Here is a 16,309-nt window from a genome sequence, read left to right on the forward strand (position 1 = left end):
ATCGACAGCTCAGCCGGCTGGTTGGCAGCAGGCAGCAGTTTCCGGAGCTCCTCCCGGACGATGTCGCGGACAATTGCACGAATATTGTCAGCACGGGCGCCGCCTTCGTCGAATCGGGAAGGTGTCAGCGTCGACGCAACAGGCGTGCCGGCGAGTCGGTTGTAGTGGCTGGCTCGGATTGACAGGGCACGCTCGATGTTGGTTGCCTCGGTAACGAATTCCCCGACAGTTGTTGGTGGGTTGCGAACAAGGCCGCCGAAGATGTCACTCCTCACTCCTCTCATCAGCACGCGCAGCTTCTTCTCCTCGGTGGACTGAGGGTCGGCGCGGTTGCTCAGGCGGAGGACGTCTTCAACGAAGCTGGTGACCGTTTCGTTGGGCCCTTGGGTTCGTACTTGCAGAAGGTCTTCCGCTCGCTGTCGTCGTGTCTGGTTCGTAAATGTGTCTTTCAGGCCGGCGATGCAGGTGTCCCACGACGTAAGCGACGCCTCGTGGTTCTCGAGCCACTGCCTCGCGGTACCCTCCAAAGAGAAGTAGAGGTTTTGGAGGCGCTGCTCAGTGGTTCATCCATTATGGCGTGCTACACGTTCGTAGTGCTGCAGCCAGTCTTCTACATCCTCATAAATTTCACCGTGGAACGGCGTCGGCACACGGGGAACCACAGGCAGGAAGACGTAGGACGGTGCTGCTTGGGGGATTTCCGTCGGCTGCGCCGTGGAGTCCATTGTCGGCTTGGGTGGCTTCTTGGCGTTGTCCGGCAGTGGACCAAACTCTGGTGGTTGTCCTCGGAGACGCTGGCTTGCCCGGGGCCCTGTCTCTTCTTCAAAAGGTCGTCTTGGAGTGGGGCTTGCCGAACGGGTCCTCGGAGGGGTACGGCGAAGAGGCATAAGGTGTTACCCAGCACCTCCACCAAAAATGTCACGGGTGGTGACTAATAAACAAGAAATAAACAGGAATAAATAAACGTTTAATGTGGCGAACTTGTGCCAAAAATAAAAGGGTACAAAAGAAAGATAACAACAGAGCGTCGCGGGCGTCGAAGGCGGCGAAGCAGCACGATCAAACGCTGAGGCGAGACTGACTCGACAATGTAGCGAGCGGCGTCTTATCTAGAGTGAGTCACTATCTCGAAGATTCGGCGGAGAAGGTTCGAGCGTAGCGCGCTCGGGGCGAGAATGAACACACACTTTCTAGAACAACATAAGCAGGGATAAACGACAGAAGTTATGTACGGAGCAAGAATAAACAAGAAAGTTCTAGAAGTCCGTGACCCTGCGCGCGGCATTATATATATATATATATATAGAGAGAGAGAGAGAGAGAGAAAAAAAAAACGAAGCGCAGGATGACGAAAAGTATATACGGAAAAAAACGCTCCTGAGACGGTTGTTGGAGTTTTTAAAACATATTATTGGTAAAGTTGGTCGACGTTTCGGCCCGAGACAGGCCTTTTTCAAGACGGTCTTGAAAAAGGTCTGTCTCGGGCAGAAACGTCGACCAACTTTACCAATAATATGTTTTAAAAACTCCAACAACCGTCTCAGGTGCGTTTTTTTCCGTGTATATATATATATATATATATATATATATATATATATATATATATATATATATATATATTGGAACTGTGCGCTATTTGCAACGCTACTAGAACCCTCAGTTGGGAAACTCACGATTGAAACTTGGGCCACTGACGTCCACCGAGACCGAGCTAAATACAACAGCGCACTCGTTATCATTTGTCTGTGCTGTGGTCACCTTGAGCTTTTAGAAAGCATGTTTTTGTGTAAAAACCAACACAAAAAACTCGTTTTGTAGTAACTTTTATTGGAGTTTAGTACAAAATGAGGGGCGCCTGATGTTTTCTAAAAACTTTAGTTTGCAAGGTTTTGCGGCACAATTAATATTGTTTTTATACAACGATGCCTCAGCGGTGATTTCAGGTAGCGCATCCCGACCGCGCAGCTTAACTTCGGCCGTAATTAGCGACGCGTCCGCTTGGGAGGCGGCGGTGGCATCCCTGAAACCCGTTGCACCATATCTGTTTCGGGGCCAAAATGGCCGATAAAAACCGAAATAGAAGTCACGTGAAGTTCCTCGTGTGGCCGCTGCGGGAGAAATGGCGGCGTTGTGATCACCATTACCTCGGTTCTTGAGTACTGATCGGTACTACTTTCTCAGGGCGGTCTCTATTATCAGTTCCCCAACGTTGGTTATTTTTCTTCCTCACATAAAATTAGAAGAACGTCCTGGAAGATATCTCTTTCTCGGTGCCTCATCTTTCGCGCTGGCTGTCGCAACTTGGAGAAGGCACTACACGGTATCGAGGGTCAGTTAAGTGACAGTTCGGCCGCGCCTCCAGTCCGATGACGCCATCATTAGCCGTCCACGCTGTCCTGAAAGGCGCTTCGGTCTCGCAACAACGCCGTCGCCGACAAGGGTCTTTTGACGAGAAAACGAAACCCATTCGGAGGCGGTCAGGAATCCCGACTCGAGCTGACACGTGCAAGCACCGGCTTCCATGTGATGACCCGAGGTTGCGACGCCTCAATGCCCGTCCGAAAAGAGCGGGAGAAAAGCGGGCGCATAGAAGAAGGGAGCCGTGCTGCCCCGTAATCAGGATCCGCTTGTACACCGTGTCAGACGGGAGGCTGGAGCAACAGTCTGACAGCTGTTTCTATGCTCCTGTCTGACTTCTTGTTTTCCTTTGCTTCATTTCATTTATTTGTTTAGGGGGGAGGGGGGGGGGGGGCGTGCTTGTCGACGCCGGTTAGTGCTCGTGTGCCGAGGTGAGGAATAGGGAGGTTTCATTATATGGGGTTTCGTTGCAGGAATTTCCTTTTATGTGACGGTTTCGTTGCAGGAGTTTTGTTATATGAGACGGTTTCGTACATAGAGTAGTTTCGTTTTATGGCACCGTTTCGTCGTAGGAGGTACATTATATATGCAACAGCTTAGTTGTAAAAGTTTCGCCATATGTGAGGTTTACGTTATGTCCGAGAGCTTCATTGTATAAGGAGTATTCACTGGGCGCCATATTTGTGGGTGATGTCTAGAGCGCATGCTCTAAACGAGCCCACATTAATAGGCTGCTAAGACTGGCAATCTTGAGGGTGCGGAATGCACGTTACAAAAGAACTGTGGAAGCTCGCCATCAGCACGCGCTCAGCAGTCGTACACACAGCTATGGCCGCCAGTGAATACTTCGTATAGAGATTTTGTTATATCTGACGATTTCGTTGTGGGAGTTTCGTTATATGCGACTGTATAGTTGTGCAGTATTGGGCGATTTTACCTTGGGGAAGGGGCCGGCGAAACACCCGTTTAAGGGTCCTGCGGAAACTTCACTGATCTTTTCTTTCCTGTAGTTGGAAGTAATAAATAACTTTTCACTGCAATTCAGGCTGGTGTGTGTGACCTTAACTTCTACTAATCGCTTGTAAGATGCATACCTAACTTTTTCTTTCTTTTTTTTCTGTCAACTTAGCACACACTTTTGCATCGCATCGCTATGAGTTTAGTTGTATATTTTGGTGTCGGTATTGTTAATGAGATAAGGTAGAAAATTATATTGACTAAAATGCCAAGAAATTGAGGCAGCAGCTAAAGCTTTACTTCTGTTCTATATTTGTTTTTCTTTGTTAACTCCAAAAGAACGTTGTTGAAACTCGCAGCTGTGTAGGAAATCTATATATTCTGATTTTTCAGTTAAAAAACTATACATTAGAGACATAGTCCAATGGATTCATATGGTGGAAAATTGTATCGACACCCATTTACTTTCGTCTTTAAAGCATCGGCTGTATTTATTACCATTACTATTATACTATTTAAGAGTATTTCGAGATTCTAAAGCCGGGGTCACACTGCTCACACACCACACAAAAAGCAGACAGAAAACTTGAGTAACCGTTGGGCCTCCTGCGTTGCCCAGGAGGTGCTGCGAAAAGGGACTTGTTAGGCCTTGTTTTGGGTAGTACAAACTTTAGCGTCTCAAACTTTCATGCATGCAGAAGCGTGCCTGCTCTGGTGCGGTGCGCGAGATCACGATAAAAATACAAAGAAATAAAAAAATTCGAACGCCGTCAAAGCTGAGACGCTAAGAGCGTGAGCCAACTACCGTTTCACGCGTTCCAAAGTAGACACGAGAAAGAAAAAGAAAAATGAAAGCGTCGCGACACAGGTATCTTGACGTCACCAGAAAGAGGTAAAAGACGCGTACCCTAGCGGTGGTGTCATGAATTTGGCACTTCTGATTGTCTTGCGGCGTTGAGTCTGGCCAATGGACCTTTTCCGAGAAGCGTTCTGCGCACGCGCGAGCGCCCGATGCCAAGCGGTGGAAGTCGGCACGAAAAAATCGAGGAAATTCGGAATGAGGCTGTAAATCGACGAGTAGAACACGTAATTGCAGCATATATATAATTGTGTTACACAAAAAAAGAAAGTGGACGGAAAGAAAAACACGACGTTTGGGTGGACGCTACGGATTTCCTTCTTTAAAGTCGCGCTAGGCCAACGTTGCGCTAGGCCTACCTCGTTGCATTGGGCACGCGACGCTGCTCAGAGAGCGAAGCAACTGGTAACGTAGCTCCCATTATTGATTGGTAGCGCAGGTCACTTCCTCGATTTTTTAGTTCGCGCAGCCACCGCCTGGTGCCGTCGGTATATGGAAAAGGTCCATTTGAGGCGTCCGAAGGTGTTTTTTCGTTCTTCAGCACCAGACAGAATTAAAAAAGCTCAACCACCATGCCAGAAGTAGTGCGAGGCTCAATCAAGTGAGCTTGTACTACCCAATATGAGGGCGCTACAGTTTGTTCAAAGCTTCAGCGCAGGAGGCCTATATTCGAATGCCGCGTGCATTCGAAGCTCGGATCTCGCGGTGACTCGCGTTCCAATTTCATAGCTGTGTGCGCGACTAGAGCCACTAAATGAGCTATGCGCGACTGTCGAGGGCGTGCTGACGGCGAGCTTCAACAGTTCTTTTGCAACGTGCCTTCCACACCCTCAAGATTGCCGGTCATAGCAGCCTAATAATGTGAGCTCGTTCCGAGCATGCGCTCTAAACAGCGTCCTCAAATATGGCGTCCATTGAATACCCGTGGTGTGAACCCCGGCTTTAGTAAACGTTTTTCGATGAAAACGTTTAGGTATAGGTATAATAATCTTGTTTAAATGTAGCGGACGGAGTTGATGTAACACTTTGACGTTACGTTACGTGGTAACGTGACACCGTTACGTCGGATGAGGTAGTCACACGAAGTCATGGTGTGACGTGACATTCGATTCTCGCTTATTTTAGCCGAGACACTGCGTCGTCGTCACGGGCCATGGCGTGACGTCACACGACGTCGCGTGTCATTGCGACACCGCACGACGTGATCACGTGGCACCTTTGCGTCACGAGACATCATGACGTCACGTGGCACAAATTCCCGCTAAATTTAGCGGAAAAATTGCGTGACGTCACGCGACGCTGTGACGTCACACGACATGAGGTCACGTGACGCTGTAACGTCGCGAGACATCGTGATGTTACGTGACACTGAACTCGAGTTACAAGGGATAGCCCTTCCCCGACGGACATGGAAACGCACCCTGGGAGCAGCTGCGAAAAAAACCCGTTCGATAACGACCGCCGCCGTAAAGTGGAACTCGACCGACGGCGCAGTGACTGGTTGGCCGCGAGGGAACTTGGATCGCCTCGGGGGCTGCGATCGAATTTATGCGGGGCATGCACCCGAGGATCTCTAATTCGTTTTGTTCGACTTGCGATCAACTGGCTCTCGTCTGGGGGTGTAGCTCAGATGGTAGAGCGCTCGCTTAGCATGCGAGAGGTACGGGGATCGATACCCCGCACCTGCAATGACGTTTTTTTTTTTTTTCTTGTTCTAAATTAATTGCCTCGGTAATCGCTTGACCGATTGCCTCTGGTCCAGACGCAGCCGACGCTACGAGATTATGGGACCAAACGTCAAAAGAGCACCATCACGTGTTAGTCATGCTTCTTTACGTCTTCTATCATCGCTGAACAAGTCATGAACAGAAAAGGCCTAGTGACTTAAACTTTTGACGCTCCTTGATTGTTTGCATTAGCTTGTGGCGTCGGCCGCGTCTGGAAATAAGCTGAAACGAATTTTAGGTGCCCCTGGGTCTTTAAAGGCCAATAACTATCAATAGAGGTTCCTAAAATGACTGTCTTGGTTGTAAATTCTTTTTTCGTTTTTTTACAGCGGAGCTGTTAAGGGCTAGTTTCCCTAGTTTCGTGTCCGTAAACAAATAAATCTCGACAGAATCCTCTGGACAGCTACCGCCATCTATGAGCGACGGCGGCAACCAGACAACCGGCTTAACGGTTGTTTGGTTGCCGCCGTCGGTCATAGATGGCTGCACATAGTACCAGCTCCGCTGCTCCTTCCTTCTTCACGAAAGTAAAATTAGGCTAAAAGTTCTTTTCTTTTTGCTTTCTTTTTTCTTTTGCTGAGCGCAAGTTTGTTTTTTCTTCCAATGATGTCAGAACGCCGAGCTCGTATCGTCTGATTGAAAGAAAAAAAAAAAAAAAAAATAGTGGGTAGACCAGGCCGACTTACGAAACAATTTTCCGCAGGGTAGGAAAGTGCTCCCCAACGACCTTCAATCCCTCCCCTCTCGCACTCCTTCCTCCTCCTCCCCTGAAAAGGGCGGGTCCGGAAGCTAGTCTCCGTGGAAAGGAGAAGGGGTTTCCTTCTTTCTGGGTGGCAAGGAGGAAAACTCTTCTCCCGCGGAAAATGGTTTTGTAGGTCGGCCTTTAAGGCATATCTAGTATTGAGGTCTACCCACTATTTTGTTTCAACCAAAGCCAATCAAAGCCTGGCGTCGTTCTGACGTCACCGCAAATCCTGCGCGCAAGAAGCAGACGACTTGCTCTCCGCGTTGCCTTTTTTAAGGGTGGGGCATGTAACTTATCTATTCTTTAGTCACTGGAAGCGGATAAGTGACAGCTGCTGTTGCTCGAACACTTGTGCAGCGGAAACGTCAAGATCAAAACTACTGGCTCACGCTAGTTTTTTTGTTTTCCCTGCTGACAACGTTACGGTGAGACGGAATCGAGTAACGCGTGAAGGCACAAACAAAAGCTTTATTGTGTTTTTCTTTTGTCTTCCACATTAGTAGGTTGTTTGCGTTCAGCGCTATAGGGTCTATTCACCTGCTGAGTCATCACCCACACACATGGCCGCCGAGCGATAAAGGGGAACTTTTATTCGTGAGCTTGGTGAAAAATAAAAGAAGGCAAAGCAAAGTCGCCTGTCGGCAAACCGCTATGGCCTTCGGCGGCCATGCTTGTGTGTAGTGACTCGACATTAAAAGGCGGTCTGACGTCACGTAAATAGACTCTATATGCACTTGTCTTCGTTATGTGCACACGTTTCTATATTCCTTTTCATCTTAGGTCCGAGCGGGGCAAAAAGCTAGTCGAACCACGCGCACAAATGCAAAACCTGAAAACGCAATGTCCCGACGCCTTCTTCGCGTAGGTCGGACATCTATAAGCTATTTTGGGAGCACTGAAGCTATCTGCCTACATGACCTCGCGTTCGTTGAAGATGACTTTTAAAGATGGTCAACCATATTCCCAAGTTGTGATATTGAAACGAGACGAGTAAGACATTACTATCAGTGTATACTAATATGTTAATGAACAATTTACACTAAACTATCAGTGAAATGTAACGCGTTAACTATATGACCCTTTCGAATGAGTGACGTATGTTCACTATCTATTCAGGCCTGAAACACACTATAATGGTAGGCCGCAATGTTAGGAAAACGTTGCTAGGCAATTGTGTTACCTACGTGAGACATTCTAGCAGTCTGAGTTTCCAGACGCCAGACGCCTACGTTCACTCCGCTCTTCATCGGATAGTTTAACGCGTACCATGTGTACACTCGATAGTAGTTCCTAGAATGGAGCAATCTACACTATATACCTCTAATCGGACTGACAAACCTGGCGATCTTCCAGAGCCTTCCATACTTTCGAGCTTCTCTCCCTCTGTGCGCACAGATGGTCGAACTCCTCCTCGCCTACCCTTCCGGTCACATGACCTCCACGTTAACAAATCAGCGTCCAAGTACCTCACTCCTCCTCTCCCACCCTTCAACCAATCAGTGTCGAGCCTCGCGGCCACGCTTTTATCCAAGCTTCACGTTCAGGCTTCACAAAATGCCGAACACCAATACAAATAACGTTTTTAAAATGTTTTGTTCCTTGGCGTGCACCCTGCTGTGACGGGCAGAGAGGAGCCGAGACGCGGCACACTCTTCTGCACGCAGACTGCACACTCATCCTCCTCACCGCAATCCAAATTTTGACAAATGTTCAAAATAATATTACATTTCTTCGCTAAATTTAGCGGCGATTTTTCTCCGCTAAAGCTAAGGGCGGAACGCGTTGTCACCATGCCACGCGACACTGCGATTTTCCGCTGAATTTAGCGGGTCACACCGACGATACAAACACCGGGATCCGCAGGGAAACCTGGTCACTAGGGAGTTTTAGTAGACCGTTCCGATGCCTCCGATAACGACACCCGATAACGATACGGCGCGTGCGTAAAGGTGTCACCAGAGTCTCGGGTATACCGTTATCGCTGTTGTCGGAACAATCTACTCAAACTCTCTAGTAACGGTTGTCGAGGTAAAATGGGCTGAATGGATAGAGACGTTGTTACGGCTTCCCCTGATGCACACCGAACCCCAGATGCAGGATTTGGACAGCATTCGGCGATGATAATCGCGTCCACTGATTTTTTTTTCTCCTCGTAGAAATGAATGCGAACCGTTATAAAAGAACGAGTAGGGGGTAACGCGCAACGCAGAAGTGGAAACTGTATTTCAAGTGTGCTCTGGCCTTTTTTGAGGCTGGTCTAGTGTTACGCCATACGAATATTCCGGACGAGAAAGCGGAACTGCTACCATTATGTCATCATCGTCTTCGGAGTTCGTCACCGAGAATTCCGTCCGGGGGTGTAGCTCAGATGGTAGAGCGCTCGCTTAGCATGCGAGAGGTACGGGGATCGATACCCCGCACCTCCAATGACCTTTTCTTTTTTTTTTAATATGGACACCTCCGTTTTTCCCCAAAATTGTCTATAATGATTTTTTTTTACAGTGGAAAAGATTTAATTGAAGCACAGTCACCAAAAATTATCTTGAAATTGAATTGCTAATAATTCAATTGAAACGCACTTGCCTTTATTCTGTAAACACTCAATATGCGCACAAGAAAAATATATTGAGTTTTATTTGAGGCTCAACACGGTGCATTGAGTGAGTTCTTTACCATTTCAATTGAAGCTCATTTCACATTTTATTTTGTAAGGAAACAAAATCCCCAATACTAAAGCATCGCTCACATTTTGAAAAAAATATTTAAAAAAGTTGTATATTGCACCAAACAAACCAGTTATCAAACTGTTGACAGTTATCGTTACTTCCCAGCCTAGTATTGCGCTAACACAATCAAGCACTATATATATGCAGAAAGATACATCGTCGATACACCATTCATAACCTATATGCCGAGTCTGCACGCTCGCGCTCTCAATGAAAGCGCACCAAAGCACAAAGACGTTCGAGCAAACTGATGTTTGCATAATAAATAGAGCGAGACCGTTTTCCCTCGAGCGAACTATAGGAAACGCCAAAGCGACGCCAAGATTTGGAAGGCGACCGTTTATTTTTCTAAAGAAGGAGGAACTTTCATACTTGCCACGCTTTAGTTTCGACAGCCCATGCCGTGACGTGAGAAATAAATTGGACTCGATTCGGGTATGTATTTGTGTGTGTTTGCGTGTGTGCGTGTGTGTGTGTGTGTGTGTCGTCTGGATTTGCATATTTGTAAAACGAAGGAATTGATGTTGCCTTCGGTGCGAAAGACGTTTAGCTTTTAGAGTTGTGTCTGTGTTGCCAACAACGGTTTTGAAGCTTAACATTTTTGTAAAACATTTGAAGCGAAAATTTCTTCTTTTTTTTTCAGTTTAGCGGTAGTTTCTTGCTTCCTTTTGTGTCCGCGCAGAGTAATAGATTTTTGAATTTGAAACGAAGCCTGAGCACCGTAAAATGGGTCGAATGTGACGGCCGGTTTTAGCGTGTCTTTGCCTCCACAAACACGCGCGCGTGCGCTTGTGCACGGGCTTGCGACTTTGTGTTCGTGCGTGTGCGCGCCCATGAATGTGCAAGCAGGTACTCGCGCACACGTTTACATGTACGCTCGTGTTTTTATGGTAAGCTTGTGTGTATGCCTGCCTGTTAGCGCGTTTTTTTGCGTCTCAGGTTTTTTCTCAAAAACCTGAGACGCGCCTGTTAGCGCGTCTCAGGTTTTTTTCCCCGCTCAAATTCTAAAGGCTGTAATTCAAACTGTTCTGTCAGTAGAACGTGCTCACGTAGTGCACTTACTTACCTAGCTGGTAAAACTTGCTGCCTGACAATTCTTTTTCAAAGTAAACTAAAAAAAAAGAAAGCAAACCCGATCTTGTGTTTGCGCTAACAGTGTTGCGCAGCGTGCATCTTCATCCAAGTCCAGCTAAGAAGAACAATACCATTTTTCATGGGCATTAAAAAAAAAAAAAAAAACATTCTCGGAGGCGTATTCCCTACCTTTAAGACAGAAAAGAAAACAAAAACGCTAATGGTGATTCCAACAGATCGAATCCCCGGCCATCATCCATGGTACGATTTGTAAAGAGGCAGCGCGCGCCGAAGACATTTTGAGAACCATATCTCTCTCACTTTGAAGGACATTCTTGAAAACCTTTTTTCCAAGAGCAGCGTCTCCTTTTCACAGTCGGCCCTTTCTTCCCGTTACCCTCAATACATCGTTGCGCTAGATTGATGGATGGATGGATAGACAAATACGGCTGAAACCTTTTAATCGGGCGTTGGCTTCAGCCCCCTAGCCAAACCTTTTAGTTGCAACAATTTACTAATCTCTGGCTGAGAACAGAAAGCAGTAAGGTTAAGCCTTTACACAGTGTATTTCTAAACCCATGCCGCGTTACGTATCGACCCAATGCCCTCTCGAATCGAGTGAGCTGGAACGTCGCGACGGCTCCGAACCTAACCATTGTGTCCTGGAATCTTTCTGTCACACGAGAAAGGGACGAGAAATATAGAAACCCTTTTCGTGCGAAAAACAAAAATGAATAAAATAAAATAAAAATAGTTCTTGAAAGGTTTACATCATCGCGCAAAGAAGCAGGTTTTTTTTTTTTTTTTTTTTTTATTTATTTATTCCGAACGCGTCTGTGTCATTCTTTCCTGTTTGTATCTTGTTACTTTTAGTCTGAGTGGAAAGCAATTGTTGGATTTCTTTTCTCCATTTTATGAATATATCGGCGTGTAAAGTTCAGAGGACTTGGAGAACTTTAAAGGACCTCTTGTGGAAAAAACGTATGTACGCTGAAGTGGACGGTTGTTTTTGTGATCTGATCCGTTCGTGGGTGACGCTTGGATCGGGGCAAAGACGCTCGATCAGAGTGCTTCCAATCAAACTGGCATTTGTCACATTTTGAAAGGACGAATGTATCTGACTGAATAGGCTGGACGTCGCTTCTCCAAATGCATTAGGCCGTCAAAAATTAAAAGTTAAAAAAGTGAATTAAACTTTTCTACTTATGTAGCTAACTAATTAACTAATTTCGCCTCTATTCTTATGGTCGCCATGGCCAAAAATGTAGCCCAAGGTATTTAAAAAATTCAACCTTAACTCGACTTTTGTTATTATCAAATTCTAAATATATTGCAAAAAAAAAAAAAAAACACACGAAAGAGGTTAAAGAAACACAGGGGACTGGACTTCTAGGGTAATAAAACGACATTAAATTTTGTCATTTCACATTTTTACAGTAACCTACTGTAGTCTAGTCCTTCATCAGAAAAAAAAAAAAAAGATGCGTCTTATTATCCACTTTTAACCGTAAAAAAAAAGAAAAAAATTGTTGGTCATCGCAACGCGGCCATACAAAAATACTATAGTTACCGAGAGTTTAAGAAACAGAGGGCGTCGCGAATCCCAGACATCTTACAACTTCCCAGCCAATAAGACGTTCATATCGGCCAATATTGGTGATAAGAACGCCAAAGACCAATCACGAAGACGAATGCGTTGACTGACAATGTAAGAACTGCAGGGCGTTTCTCAAGCTTTCAGTTGCTATAGTAGAGACAGGTTGGTAGCATCCATCGAACTCCACCAAAGAGAACGCGGATCTAAACTGACAAACCCTCTATTACCGGCACGAGTAATCGTCCCAGAAGGAGCTGTAAAGGGTCAGGGTTCCCATTATAGGCTGCAGGCGACAACCTTCCCTCTCGGAGGCCAAGAATGGCAGGCACTTAGCGCGATCCTGGTGGCACGAGAAGGAAACTTGACTTGGAAGAGAGGCTCTCGGAAGCGGGCTCTCCAGACCACGATGGAGAAAGCCGACGACGAAGATTGATGATGGACATGCGTCGAGATGCGGGGGAAAAGGGGAGCGAGGAGGCCTTAAGCCTTGTGGTGTCGGGCCGCAAACCTTATACATCTGGGTTTAAGGTCAGCGGCCCGACACCACGAGGTCCCATATAATCACATAACCACACGCAGAAGTATAACCACGTTGAGTTGTGTAACTGGGGAGAGGGGGGAGGAGAGGAGGGGGAGGAGGCCTTAAGTTTTGTAATGTAAGACGGCTATCCTTAAACTTACGGGTTTAAGGTTAGCGGCCCTACACCACATGGGATCGTATAACCCCATGAAGTCACATAAACATATGGGCGCAGATAATCAAACGGACAAGCGCAATCGCGTTGAACTGCATAACCACATAGGTCTAATATTCGACATTATCGACAGACTTCTATCATTTATGCTTACGTTGAAGTCCACACAGCCACAATAGATTTACATAACCACATGGGACAACCAAACAACCATATCGACCTAATTACCACGAGGATATATATAACCACGCGTTCCCACATAATGCAACTCTGCCCGTCTCGTCACCTGGGGTGACAGAAAAACGATGCGGGCACAAGGGGTAGCTGTCACGCAACACCGAGCACCGCATAAAATTAAGCGTCTCTATTCTTACTCAGTGGTGCGATAGCTTTCTTCCTGGTCTCGATCAAAGATAAAACGACGAGAAACACACATGAGACGCTGAAACCTAAACACAGGTTACGCCGTCGTTGACGGGTCTCCTGGACATTTGATAACCACTCTGTTTCGTGTTCCGGTCACGTGGTAAGGACGCCAGCTGGGATTTTTTCCCACGGGGCCATTACAGGGCGTAGAAGACGGATATCGGGCTTCTGTCGACACCCACCGACAACCTCCGCTTTGCACACCGCCCTCCCGCAGAGATCCCGAAGACGTGGACCTTACAGTCGCTCGATGGCTGCTACGCTCCAAGCCAAATTTGTGCGAAAAAAAACGAAGTATTTAAGTAAACTTATTGAATAACAGGTAAAATAGAGATTGTGCAATGTATATACTGTTCCTCGAAAAACCAAATCGTTAATTATTTTTAATGCACTCTCGAGTTATCATTCTTATTCACAACTGGGAAGAACTACACGTTAACTAATCTCAAGATACTATCAAGTTATCTTTTCTACATTCAGTCAATGATTACTTAATTTCTTTCGAGATACTGCAGGTTCGTACTGTACGCGGTTCTAGCAATCGAATTCCTGGCAGCTGATATTGCTATTGCGAACAAGTGTAAAGCGGTTTGACTAGTTTTAAGGGTCATTGAATCATTCATTTGTACTTACAGAAATTAACCGTTTCAATATAAAAATAAATATTATTAATTAAAATTTACTTTTTAGAATGGCTGATTGCACTGCAACAAATCAAACATGTTTTTGTTTTTTTCGGGCACAAAGCTTTGCTTGTTTCGTCTCGGTCAATAAATAATTCGCCGAAAAATTATAGACTTCCAAGCACAACCAAAGGCCGATTGATGCATTCTCAGAAAGGACACTTCATATCGATTTCGAATAACCATTTGAATTTGCCATAGAAGTTCTGGACGGAAACTATGCAATCTCCTAGCAGAATTACCGAACGCGGAAGCGTCTCGAAGACAATCTTGGAAGAAATTGAAGCAAAATGCGCTAGTTCCAGATGTTCCCACTTGCATATATTTATGTTTTTGTTGTGTTTCTTTTTTTTTTTTTTTTTGTAATCCAATAAGGGTCTATGCTCCCTTGTAGTGCCGGCCGCGCAAAAGCTGTGCCTGTTTTTTTTTAGTTTTTTTTTTACTTGTATGGTTTGTTTGTTTATTGATGATGTCCACCAACAGCTACATGAGATTCTCCCTTTCCAGAAAAAAAAAAGGACCGGTAACGGCGAAAACAAAATTTTGGTCCCACTTGGATTCCCAATTCGTTCGTTCATGGTGACAACGCCGTAAAGAAAAACAGCAACAAAAAAAAATAAAAACAAGGTTTTAGTAGGAAGAGAGTCGGGGTTTAAGCTATGTGTGATATTGAAGCACACACAAACAAAAACGAGACTTCACACACACACAAAAAAAAAAAAGCTTGTCAGGAATGGTAGACACCTCTTCTGCAGTCGATGCACGGATATGTCGTATCGAACTTTCTGAGAACCGAGGCCACTAAACCGCTTTCGGAAGATGATGGACGCACGGCCCACAACTTTCGGTATCGATCAGTCTTGCACATGCTATTCGGCAAAAAAAAAAATGTAATCGATTACAATTACAATTATTTTTGCTTAGAAAAGTATTCAATTAGATGCCGTGATTACTCCAGAGAAAAAAGTAATTAACCTTTTACTTAAAAAAAATGTCTTTGAAAAAAGTGGAAACACGCTTCAGACCCTGGGGAGTTTTAGGGAACCACACTTGCACATCCGATATGGTGCGATGTGCCCTCCGGTACGCACCGCGCGTATGCGAGTCTTCTCTGGTGACGCATGCGCAGTTCGTACCGGAGGGCCAATCGTACCACATCGGATGCGAGAAAAAAAACAAAAACAGTTCGCTAAACCTTTCTATTATCAACTACTTTTATCCTCTTAATCTATCAATTTTGGTAAACCCTCCGCCTGTCGGAGGTTTGGTTCGGGGATTCTTTAGTAGGAAACGTGTACGAACAAAAGGCGTCAGTAGAAAGGGGAAGGGAAGCAGTAGCGGTTACAAGTAATTTTAGTACTTCCAAAAATAATCAGATCACTGTTGCGATTACTTCCTAATAAACGTGCTCAGCCCATACAAAATGACTTTAAAAAGTAATCTCTTCCAAGTAATTTGATTACTTATAATGACTACCTATATCGATGCAGCCATTGAAGGGACCGATAACGACCTTCTGGTTGGCTCCGTTACGCGTGCTTTTATGGTCACCGTCAACTTAAGAAACAAGGTGCGGGCTTTTTATGTCCGCACCTTGTTTTTCGCATTTCGTTCATCGATGTAATTTGTTCACCGGCTAATTCCTTTCATCGGTTAATTCGTTAATCGGCTAATCGGTTTCATCGGTTAATTTGTTAATCGGCTAATTCGATTCGTCGGTTAATTCACTCATCGGCTAATTAATTTCATCGGTTAATCGGCTAATTCGTTGAATCGTCTAATGGGTTCATCGGTTAATTCGTTTCATCGGTTAATTCGTTCGTCGGCTAATGCCGGAATCTCATTGACTGTGAAGTGATCATAAGATGCTCGGGCTCGCCATGCTCTGCATTTCTTATAATGTCTGTCAGTATGGCGCTTTCACGCTGCTCTTGTGGAAGTTTTCTTCAGCCTCTGACGATGTGTGCTCACTGTATGGGATTCACTTGTTCAGCGATAGTCATGAGATGGACATTTAAAAATGAAAGTGATAATAACCAATTCAAAAACCAATCAATCAACCAACCAACCAATCAATCAGAAATCCAAGTGATAATAAGCAAAGTAGTGATAGCCAATGCTTTATACAGTATTTGGAAAAGGGAAAATTTGCGCATATGGCTGGAGAGGAATTCCCCTCGCAATATAGTTTCGTTATAACTAGGGTTCAGCGTTTTCGGTTTCTATTTTTTCAAAATTCGGCGTACTTTTTTTGGTGTTTATTTTAAAATTTAATTTTCGTTTTTTTTTTCGGCGTATATTTCTGTCCACAAAAGTTTGTCGGCTTTTTCGGTGAATACAAAATAAACACCAACGGACACCGGATCAGATTACCCTTGTAGCTCTGATATTTGTGATCACTCAAAGAATAACGGCGCAGATACGTTGAAAAAGAAATGGACACTTTATTTGGCAAATGTGTG

At 45.2% G+C, this 16,309-nt stretch overlaps 2 non-coding genes across 2 annotated transcripts; both read left to right on the plus strand.

Moving 5' to 3' along the window:
* The first annotated feature begins 5,789 nt into the window (after positions 1–5,789).
* Positions 5,790–5,862, plus strand: Trnaa-agc. The gene has a single exon. It is a non-coding gene; the product is annotated as a tRNA-Ala (tRNA).
* A 3,137-nt stretch (positions 5,863–8,999) lies between these two features.
* Positions 9,000–9,072, plus strand: Trnaa-agc. Its single transcript has one exon. It is a non-coding gene; the product is annotated as a tRNA-Ala (tRNA).
* The last annotated feature ends 7,237 nt before the right edge of the window (positions 9,073–16,309 follow it).

The sequence above is a fragment of the Ixodes scapularis genome, unplaced genomic scaffold, assembly GCF_016920785.2.
Source record: "Ixodes scapularis isolate PalLabHiFi unplaced genomic scaffold, ASM1692078v2 PGA_scaffold13__105_contigs__length_92229423, whole genome shotgun sequence".
NCBI lineage: Eukaryota > Metazoa > Arthropoda > Arachnida > Ixodida > Ixodidae > Ixodes > Ixodes scapularis.